We start from the raw sequence: 11,452 nt of genomic DNA, 5'->3' as shown, positions 1-11,452 counted from the left end.
TATGTAATGTTTTCGTAAAAATACTAATGTCCGATATGAATCCACTGAAATTAAATGAGTTGTAATGTTCGAACTTTGTAAATGCTCCTGGTCAAATATCTGAAGTTTTACTATTGATAAGCATTATAATAATCACAATTATAGTTTTCAGAGTTTATAGCACGCTTTATTTATATCAATCTTGTTGGCAAATATTATAAACTGACTATATATATATATATATATATCGGCTTTTATTTAACTACTAAATTTAAAGTATCATTTAGCTCGGTTTCAGACCATTTGAAATTCTAATACGTAACAGTATGCATATTGTACCAAATAATGATTGCCTAATTAAGGAGAATAGTGATGTGATGGATAAAAACAAAATTCGTTTTCTATAATCTTACGGTGTATGGACTAAAAACTAGAAAGAGTTTTCAAACAACAATTTACTTGTATACTTGCTTAGGTAGATGGAGCTGCTGGTCTTCAGATTGTTTTGTTTGTTTTTGAATTTCGCACAAAGCTACACGAGGGCTGTCTGCGCTAGCCGCCCTTAATTTAGCAGTGAAAGACTAGAGGGAAGGCAGCTAGTCATCACCACCCATCGCCAACTCTTGGGCTACTATTTTTACCGACGAATAGTGGATTGACCGTCTCATTATAACGCTCCCACGGGGATTCGAACCCGCGACCCTCAGAAGCTACAGTAACTTTTCGAGTGCTTTTATATTTAAAAAATGTTGCATTTGCATAGCATGTCAAATGTCATATGGAAGGTTTAAAAAGAGTAAGTAGTCAGTTTACTTGGCATACAAACACTATTAGCTACATTAAAGGTAAAAGAACAATAGTGAACTATTCATTGGATGCGTCTTAAATTTCTTATGATGATATTTCATGATATTTCGTTATGATGATGACGTAACTACAATGGTATCCCCCTTCCACCCACACACACGCAAAGGATAATCCTCAATGACCATTTTAACGTTGTGAAAACATAAGTTGGATTATGTACTCAGCCTACTTGGGACCAGCTGATTAATTCTTCAAACAACGATAATTTATGGTCTATTCATTTTAGATTTTACTTTTGAATTTTATTTATTTATTTATTAACATTTGAGAAAGTCGTGACTGTTGATTGTATTTAAATAGTAAATGGGAACTTGCACTAAACCATTTCATTTGAAATAGTGCTATTTTTCATGCCAGTGCGTTGATAAGACAAATGATGATGGTTAGTTTAAGGTTATTACAGCTACAATGACACGAGTAGATCTCAGAATGAAGTGGGAAAGCGAAACAGAATTATTCAGTCGTAGACAATAGGATAGTCAGAGTTATGGAGGCCCTGAATATATGTACGAAAAATAAACTTTTCCATTTCTAGGAATCAAAGAGTAATTACTCAAAAATTGATTTTCGTTGACTTATTTCTGATAAAAATTATATTTACAGTATTAGTTTATGAAAGGTTAAGTTATTTGTATAGGAATTGTAGTTATGGCAGTAATCTTTCAAGTTTAGTGCAGTGCATTTGGGCTAATAACAAATGTTACTGTTATCATAGTACACCAAATTATTATAAAAGATACATTAGTATTCATAGGGTAGCATAACCTGGCTAATAGCAACTTTAGTACTATTCATAGGGTAGCATAATCTGGCTAATAGCAACTTTAGTACTATTCATAGGGTAGCATAATCTGGCTAATAGCAACTTTAGTACTATTCATATGGTAGCATAATCTGCTAATAACAACTTTAGTACTATTCATATGGTAGCATAATCTGGCTAATAGCAACTTTAGTGCTATTCATAAGGTAGCATAATCTGGCTAATAGCAACTTTAGTACTATTCATATGGTAGCATAATCTGGCTAATAGCAACTTTAGTACTATTCCTATTCTTATAGATGATTTTGCCTACTAGGATTATTGGTACTATTCAGAGTGCAACAATTTGAACTAATAACGACGTCGCCACTATTAATATTATAGTTTATTTGAACTAATAACAACAACATTATTAATACGATTTATAGTGTAACATATGGCGAGTAATAGCAATGTCAGAACATTTAATAATTTATTACGACATCAGAAGTATTCATTTTTTGAATAATAGTATCGTTAGTATCAATAACAGTATATCATATTTTGACTAATAGCATCATTCGTTCTATCTACATTATAGTTTACTTTGGCTAAGAGCAACATTAGTACTATTCATAATATAGCATTTTTGTTTATTACCAATATTGATACTGATCACATTAAACTTTAACTAAAACCAAGTGCATTAAATATGTTTCATTATTTGGTAAATAGTAATATTGCAACTTTACGTATTGAACCTTATTCTAATTAGTAGCTACATTAGTATTATTCATATACAATATTTTAACTAATAGCATCATTATTGTGTCTCGTATCTTAATTTATTCGGACTAATACATGACTAATATTACTCAGAGATACAGTTTCTTTGATTTTAACATTAGTATACTGTTATTCATACTGTAAAATTTTCTTATTAATAGCAGTATTATTAATATTCACAATGTAGCATATTCTGACCACCAGTAATCATAGTAGTGTTTATAGAGTTGCATATTCTAGCCAAAGGAAACAATAGTGCGGTTCATAATGTAGCCTGTTTTGACTAATAGCAACATTAATAATTTCATATTATAGTTTTGTTTTGGCTAATAGCAACATTACTACTATTCATATTATAGTTTTGTTTTGGCTAATAGCAACATTACTAGTATTCATATTATAGTTTTGTTTTGAATAATAGCAACATTAGTAGTATAATTAGGCTGTACCATGCTTTGGCGAATTTTACTATTACTGTTCATATTATAACTTATTTTTATTAATGCATTATTAGAACTACAAATACAGCTTACATTAATTAATTGCATCATTGGTACCATTCCTATTAAAGTTGACTGACAATTATATTACTCTTCATGTCATATTTAGTTTGCAGTAATAGTAACACTAACCGTATTTTTATATTTATATTTGAATAATACAGCACTATTGCTAGTTATATTATAATTTACTTAGGCTATTAACAACATTAGCAGCTCCATGGAAACTCGGATTCACAATCTAGCCAGTTAAACTTTAAGCTATGACCTGCCGAGCAATATTAACTCTATTTATAGGGTAACATATTCTGACTAATATTATTAAAACCTTCACACAACTGTCTAAAAACATAAATGAAATTAAGTACGCACAGACATACACATGAACTAGAATCTTCAAAACCTTCACATAACTGTTTAGAAATTAAGATAATTAAAAGCTGCATAGATCTACCCATGAGTTAGAAACTTTAAAACCTTCACATAACTGTTTAGAAATTAAGATAATTAAAAGCTGCATAGATCTACCCATGAGTTAGAAACTTTAAAACCTTCACATAACTGTTTAGAAATTAAGATAATTAAAAGCTGCATAAATCTACCCATGAGTTATAAACTTTAAAACCCACACAGATGTACCCAGGAATTGTAATTTTTAAAATGTACATATATTCTTGAGGTATCACATCTTTTTAGCTCCATACAAAGATACCTTAGACTTTTTAACTTTATATAGTTCAGGCTTTTTAGCAGTCATACCTTTTCTTTTGAACCCTTCACTGATCTACCCATGAATAAAATATCCAAGATCCACATTTTTTTCTTTTTAGCTTTCATTCCTGTTGAAATCTATACAAATCTAATTTTGACTTTGATCTTGTCTTCTAGTTATCGTTATGCGCTTCACCCATATCTAACGTCAAATTATCTTACTATTTGAACTTCATAAATATCTGGATTTTTAGCTGTCATTCCTTTTGAACTCCACACAGTTTTCCCATGAATTAAAATAAATAAAATGCTCACATATTTGCGTTCAAGCTTATGTATTTAAAATATAAATAAATCTGCCTTTAACTAAAAACATATCCCATGAATAAGAATATTAAAACTTCGCACACGTTTACCTATATTCGAGATATAACCCCCTTACAGCTCCACACAGAGCTGCCTCTGAGATATTATATCTACAGAGATCTATCTATCTATCTGTCTATTCTAAGCTTATATCTAAGAATCACCATCTCTGCCTCATTATTGATTGTATCCACGAAACGCGCACGCCTAATACAGCAACGTGAAGATTACATTTATTACAGTGCTGCTTCTATGGATAAAACTAATTATTCGCAGACCGATTTCTTTCAAAACGTGACTCAGTTCGACTAGTCGTATACAAATGTTACGTGCTATAATCTTATGATACGAAGGTATTTTAGAGTATGCATAACAGTATCTATCTCTTCTAAGAAATCCCACCGCAGTTACTGGCCTGGTTCTAGACAGACAGACAGATGGATACTCACAAGCACATGAAGCGATGGTAGCGCAGGATGCTCTATTGAGCCATGGAGACAAGCTGCTTTTCAGGTTTAACAATTACAGCGCATGCGCGCGTTAACGGGTTTCGTGTCGTTTTGTTTTGAGTGACTTGCCACTGAGAGAGAGAGAGAGAGAGAACTCAAACATTGAGTAGCGCTTTGGTTTTTATCCAAGATGTGAGCATCTATGTGATACTGTTAATTCAGTATTTTCAGTCTGAATTCGCTTTTAGTAAACACATTTATAATTCTCACTAAAATCAAAAAAATTATAATACGTAACTGGTCAACAAATGAGTTGCAGGAAAGCTAGATAAAAGTAAAATTTCTTATCTAATGTTTCTTTTCTATTTCCTCACTTTGTTTGCAGTTCCGTGTGTCGCTTACCCAGTGGAGTTTCGAAATAAGTTTCAATCCTTGGACTGCGATGCTACAATCCGCACAAGGCTCCTGGCAACATACGTTGATGTAAGTAAGCCTAGCTGAGAGTACCGGCGTAATGAGTTCGAGCGGCAGCGCAGCGACGAAAACGGACTTGATGCCGACCCTCGATCCGGACGAAGAATGCATGAAGGAGAGAAAATGGTGGTGTTTTTTATTGTCAAGTATTTTCACTTTTCTCTCAGGACTAATCATTATCCTGCTCTGGCGAGCTTTTGCCTTTGTTTGTTGCCGCAGGGAAAGCTCAACATACAGCCAAAGCCAAAGTGTAGTTAAACAGCAGCCGAAAAGAGACCCCCATCATAAGGGAGACAAAGAGAACGAGGCCACAGAGATTGGCTACATGACAGAGGCGAAGGACTGGGCTGGAGAACTGATATCAGGACAGAGTACGACTGGCAGGATTTTGGTAAGTCAAAACGTGCTGTCTTTTTTTTTGTTGTTGTTTTGTTTTTTGTTAATGATGACGATTGTCCTCATCACGTTTCAGTTAATACAAGTCACAGCAGCCATATATTTTGGATTTCAGAAAGTTCTTAAACTAAAAATAGTTTTAGAAAACGTTATAGTTGTAATATTGTCTTACATAAAGTTATAGATGTGAATATCATAAATAGGTAACTACAAATACTTAAATCTATTAAAAAAAGAGCATATAGATGTCAGTTTACAGTAACATTAGCTCTTAGTTAACTGTTAACAGCAATAATAAATCTCAAGCACTTCTGTTTTAGAAATATCTAAGTAGTAACTGCTCCATACAGACGTTAGTTTACATAGTTTAACAAGCAGTTAATGTAAACAACAATCGTAAGTCCTAAGCATTCACATTTAACAGTACTTTTAAGAATAATTACTTCATATAGATGTTGATTTACAGTACCGTTAGCCTGTAGTTTAAAGTGTAAATAACAGCAGTAAATTCCAGGCATTTACATTTTACACTAATAACGGTTGCTTGCAGTTAAGCTGTAAACAAAAATTACAATTCCATGCATTTATATTTTACAGTATTTTTCCAGCTGTAGAATTAATATTATGCAATAGACGATATCTGTTCTGCTAGTAACAGAAAACTCAGTAAAATCGATGGCTATAAAAATGGTGTATTCATAAGATGGAAAGGTAGTTTTAGTAACACCGAAGTTTAAAGAAGGTAAAACTTATATAACTGTTTCATCATAACTCTGGAAATGTTAAACCAATGATAGAAAGCAGTCATATTGTGCAAAGCTGTCACATTGTCAATGCTGTTATGCAGTGCAATACACATTGAACAACGTTGTCGTAAACAATATGAGATCATATCTATTCTTGTTATCATGGCCGGATTTAACCCCTTTCAGGCTCTATGCAATACTATGATGCTGGAGGCCTCCTTCCTAGTTTGATTCGAAATTGAGGTTCCCTTCTCTGGAGCTCGAGGCCCCCATGCAATTACGTGGGTTACACCCTCTTTAAATAAGGCACTGCTTCTTAGAAATGAACATAAAACATAAATTAAAATAATTTACAAAAAAATGAGTGAGAGCATTATTTACTAAACCATTTTCAACTAGAAAAGTGTTTGTAATAACAAAGTTCCCTAATTTAAAACTAATAATTAAAAAGTTATAAATGTTTTATGATGATTAATTTTGTATTCAGGTTATTATTAAGAACTGTACTGTACGATATTACGATGCTACACATATATTATTTGATAATTGTATTATATGATATAACCAGTTGAATTGTTATCTTTATATTACACTATATAAAGGTTATATATATACTGTTTAATAATTATGTAACATGATGTAACAGTTCATTTACATAATTAGCGAAAATATCTAAATGGCTATTTTAATGCATTGGGTTTGTTATAATGAAACATAACTAAAACATTCATAAATTAAAAGTAACAACAAAAATGACCTTGTCTTACAAAGGTTGTACAATCAGTAGCTTAACGGCAGTGCAGAGACAACAGCTTGCAAGAATAAAAGGCCGTACTTTAGCTATAGGTTTAGTTTAGGCGTAAATACTAAGTTATTTAAAGATGGTGACCAATCACTGAAATCTACTTTAAATCAGATAATATTTGATGTTCTTAGTGTCAATTTCAAGTGTGCCTGTATTATTTATGATAAGCGCTCATCTTAATGGTGACTTAAGTAATCGTATAACACTTAATATTAAATATTTTTGTTTACGCTAGGGGTGTGTGTATTCATAGTTACCTACGTTGATTACGTTCTTCTATTGTTAACATGAAAAAGACTTGATCCTTATCTATCAACTTTAGAAAGATCTATTGAGATCAGGTATATTTGTGATGGAGATCAACTCCTCTTCTTTTGTTAACAATAAATTAGTCTAGATATCACATATAATTTGATAAATTTATTGAATTTGATCACATTATAGATCAGAAGTTTCTTTATAAAGGTTTATAATAATGTTTATTAAAGAAGATAAGAAAAATATTATATTTTTGAGCTCCGATTTATTTTTTTTTGTTACAAAAATAATACTGATTAAGATATCATGCCTCTAGAGCAGTGGTTCCCAACCTTTTGTGGCCTTCGCAACCCTCCTTTCAAAAGTGTGCATTAGACATTTGGAGGAAACGGACCTTGTATAGGCCTCTTCCGCACCCCACTCCCCAGGGGGGTGCCAACACCCCTGGTTGGGAACCCTTGCTCTAGAGACTAGAGTGTAAAAAAGAAATATAATATTGGACCTTACTGTATTTTAAATATATACGAAGCTGTTACTTGGATTACTTTGAATTGAATTGAATGCGTGAGTAAGAAACACTAACAGCTGAGGTAACATATTTTATAAGTATAGGTATATATTTAACCGGTATAAGAACTGTTTTATCCAGTAGTTCTTCTCCTGTACAATTTGTTACAATGCTATTCTACTCAGATGTAGGGAATAAATACTAAAGGACAGACAGCATGCTTCTGATTCTGGTTTTTATCCTTTCGATAAATGTTTCTATATTAGTAGAAGTAAGATGTAATTAAATACTTTCTTTTGTTGTATGACCGTTTTATTCGCTCTTAGCCATAACACAAAAACTACACTCATTCTCCTAACAAGCTGGCTAAGACAGTTAGTTTAGTAAGCTAACCTGTATTTCCTTTTCGTTTATGCAATGTCTAAAGATGCTCTTCTCTTCAATAATTGAAAATGGTTTCATTGTTTATACAGAGAACAATGTACACCAACTTTCGTCTTGTCGAGGAGTCAAAAGTACGATCTCTTTGCTGCGAAGGATGAGTGATACAGTAAAAAAAATCTTTATTTAACAGTTAGTCTGGGTATGACATAAAATCAAAGGGAAAAATCAAACTAACTCTACAGTATAGAGAAAACATTGATATGAAGAAATGTTCAAAAACATAAGCAGCCAAAGTGTGTATATTATTCAATCATTATAACGATACCTAAAGCGGACTAAAGATCCTAGGAGACAAGTGTTATATAAGACAACGAAATACGAATACCATTTCTACGACATTTTATTGATTTATAGTAACGTTTATTGTAAAATATCTGATTCATTTATAACAATTTGGGAAACTGCATAGATTTATTATAAAGTGATTTATATCCTATAAAAGTATTATGTTTGAACTGCGTTGCAAATGATCTATTTGAAGAAATGAAACAAAAACTTTGATCTCCTCCTAAGTATGGTAGTGGGATTAGTAGGTATTATTAAATTCACATCTTCTGTATATTTACTTACTACCCAGATTTGTTTAGTCTTCCATCTACTCAATTAATCTGGAGGATAGTGTAGAAATTGTTCAAATTGTGAAACAAGCATGCAATTTGGTAGACAGGCAGCACTAACATGCTTCTTCGTACAAGGAGCAGAAGACACTTAATCTGATAATGTTCATAGATTCTATTAAAAATGTGCACAAAATTGTAACAAATGGCAATTGAAGCAGACAATTCATTACAAAAAAAAGATAGCAGCTCTAAACCATTTAGTTATCTTTCTGTAGCATAACCCTCCATAAGTACAAGAGTCGGTACATGGAATGGAAGCATTAAAGCATTTATATCTTTTTCCAAATGTGTTCAGTTAATGTACAGAATAAATTTACCTGTACCACTTCAAGGTTGAAACAAAAACACACCGACTGAATGATTCTACCAGTTAGAACGAACTCTACTGTCCTTAAACAACTCTCTGAACTTCGTATTTATAATCCTCCCTCGAATTTACTGGAACACTTTATAAGTTTTCTAGGCCTATATTATTAAACCTTTCGATCTTGACCTCATCATTACGACCTGCAGCTCTCTCTGGCAAAGAAAAGTTACAACATTAAACATGTAGCCTTACAACAATAGCTTTACTTTTGAAAATCATAAAGAATAATATCTGTTTTTGAATAAAACTATTTTTTGACTTTTAAAAGTTAGTTTTTCTTACGAAATCGTATTTCTGCTAGAATATTTTAGTTGTTTTCATGATTCTTTAAACTATTGGACAGACTTTTGCTTTGACAATTTTATCTTATTTCACATTTTTATGTACAAATTGGAGAACGCAACAAATGAAATAAGAACATATGCTCAAACGCAGACTAAGTTGTTGTGTCAGGAAGTTAGAATTGTAAAAGATCGATGTAGAAAAGGTTGTTGTGTAGGAAAATTAGCCTTGTGGAAGATCGACGTAGGAAAGATTGTTGTAGAGGAAAATTAGTCTTGTGAAATATCGACGTAGGAAAGATTGTTGTAGAGGAAAGTTATCCTTGAGAAAGATCGACATAGGAAAGATTGTTGTAGAGGAAAATTAGCCTTGTGAAAGATCGACGTAGGAAAGATTGTTGTAGAGGAAAATTAGCCTTGTGAAAGATCGACGTAGGAAAGATTGTTGTAGAGGAAAGTTATCCTTGTGAAAGATCGACATAGGAAAGATTGTTGTAGAGGAAAATTAGCCTTGTGAAAGATCGACGTAGGAAAGATTGTTGTAGAGGAAAATTAGCCTTGTGAAAATCGACGTAGGAAAGATTGTTGTAGAGGAAAATTAGCCTTGTGAAAGATCGACGCATAAAAGATTGTTGTATAGGAAATTAAGACTTTGGAAAATTCTACATAGAATACTTCGTTGTTTAGAATAATTTCAAGTGCAAGAAAGTTAGCCTTGAGAGAAAGTACGACGTACATACAGAAAACTCACTAAGTACATTTTCCGAAATAATTGCGGTATGTAAATCTCATAACGCAAAGTTACTTAAATATCGCTAATTTATCTAAGTTATAAAATTACTTGAATTTTTGAGTTCCTACCATACTTGAATCAATTTTGTATAATAACACACCAATTATGTTAAATTAATGTATTTTAGGAACAAATTCTCGTGTCACATCTTTTCGAAATATAAGTAATACACATCCTATTAGATTGAAACCGAGATTCCGTGTTTCGCATCCTTTACCACCAAAAAAGATAAAAATCGCGCTCTACATTTTGGCATCATGGATGTGTTTTAAGAGTGATGGTCAAATCCTATTGTTCAGTCTGACAAGAGCAAGCAACAGAGATGTGGTGGGTGTTATTGACTGTCTGTCTCTCTTTTAGTCTGTAATCTAAAATTATGGCGTCATAGTGCAGATAATTCTTGTGTACTTTTGTGTGCAATTCAGCAAACAAATAAACCTATTAGATTTACAAGTTCGTAAGCATTATTTCACTTCCAAAGAGAGAGCTCTCGCTTTTGGTTGTATTAAACAGGACAAAATTGTAATTATTGCCTCATTTCCAATCATAAATACGCCGCTTCTGCATTTTTTTTTGTTTGATTAAACAGGACGAAATTGGGGTAATTCCCCGAAACAAATAATAATTATATATTTATTCTCATGCACATATTTAGTGCTTTTTTTTTAATTGTTTCTTTTAATTGTTGTAGTATCTTTAGGAACAAGGAAAACAATATATTTTGTAATCGTTGAAACTAAATTAAACCGCTGGGGTATAAAAATATAAATACAGAGTTGAAATTAATCGTCAAGTGTAACCGTCTAAGTGGAATCCTCACAACACTGGGAGATTAAAACTGTTAAATAAAACCACTCTGAAAACACCCTCGCTGAAATAGAAACAAATTCGTTTCTATTTAAACGATGTGTTTTCACAGTGGTTTTACTTTATCACATTCACTGTTTAAATAACCGAACTTTGTTGGAAAATACTAACAAATGGAACGACCTGAGTGCACAGGAAATGCAGTATCATCGATCTCAATGCACCATACAATGGAAGAAAACACGTTTCTTTTTTTTTCATACTTATAATGGTCCTCTTGCAGTCAAAGTACAAATTACAACAAATTACATGAATATTCTCTTCCAAAAAACAACACCAACAAACAAACTGATTTTAGTAAGAAACACACACAGCATTAAATAAAGTTTACTCAAACATATTTACATATATATATTTCTAAATTGTTTTTGTGTTGTTTTCTGATTAGATGACCCCTCCCGGTGGCTCAGCGGTACGACTGAAGGCTTATAATGTAAAAAATTGGGTTTCGATACTCGAGTTGGGCAAAGTACAAATAGCCTATTGTAAGACC

The 11,452-nt window shown here is 32.3% G+C and overlaps 1 long non-coding RNA gene across 3 annotated transcripts in view; it reads right to left on the bottom strand.

Annotated features, from left to right (window-relative positions):
* The window catches only part of LOC111087154, a 25,676-nt gene extending 20,813 nt beyond the window's left edge, over positions 1–4,863 (bottom strand). Inside the window, exon 1 of one of the 3 annotated variants that reach the window (XR_002611875.1) lies at positions 4,775–4,863. This is a non-coding gene — a long non-coding RNA (uncharacterized LOC111087154). Of the gene's footprint in view, positions 1–3,633; positions 3,991–4,400; positions 4,465–4,774 lie in introns of those variants that run through there. The other 2 variants (XR_002611871.1, XR_002611874.1) reach the window with 2 other exon arrangements.
* Between the last annotated feature and the right edge of the window lie 6,589 nt (positions 4,864–11,452).

Source organism: Limulus polyphemus, unplaced genomic scaffold (assembly GCF_000517525.1).
Source record: "Limulus polyphemus unplaced genomic scaffold, Limulus_polyphemus-2.1.2 Scaffold1803, whole genome shotgun sequence".
In the NCBI taxonomy this organism is placed as follows: Eukaryota; Metazoa; Arthropoda; class Merostomata; order Xiphosura; family Limulidae; genus Limulus; species Limulus polyphemus.
The sequence above is the reverse complement of the archived record's forward strand: the minus strand, read 5'-3'. Positions and strand labels throughout refer to the sequence as shown.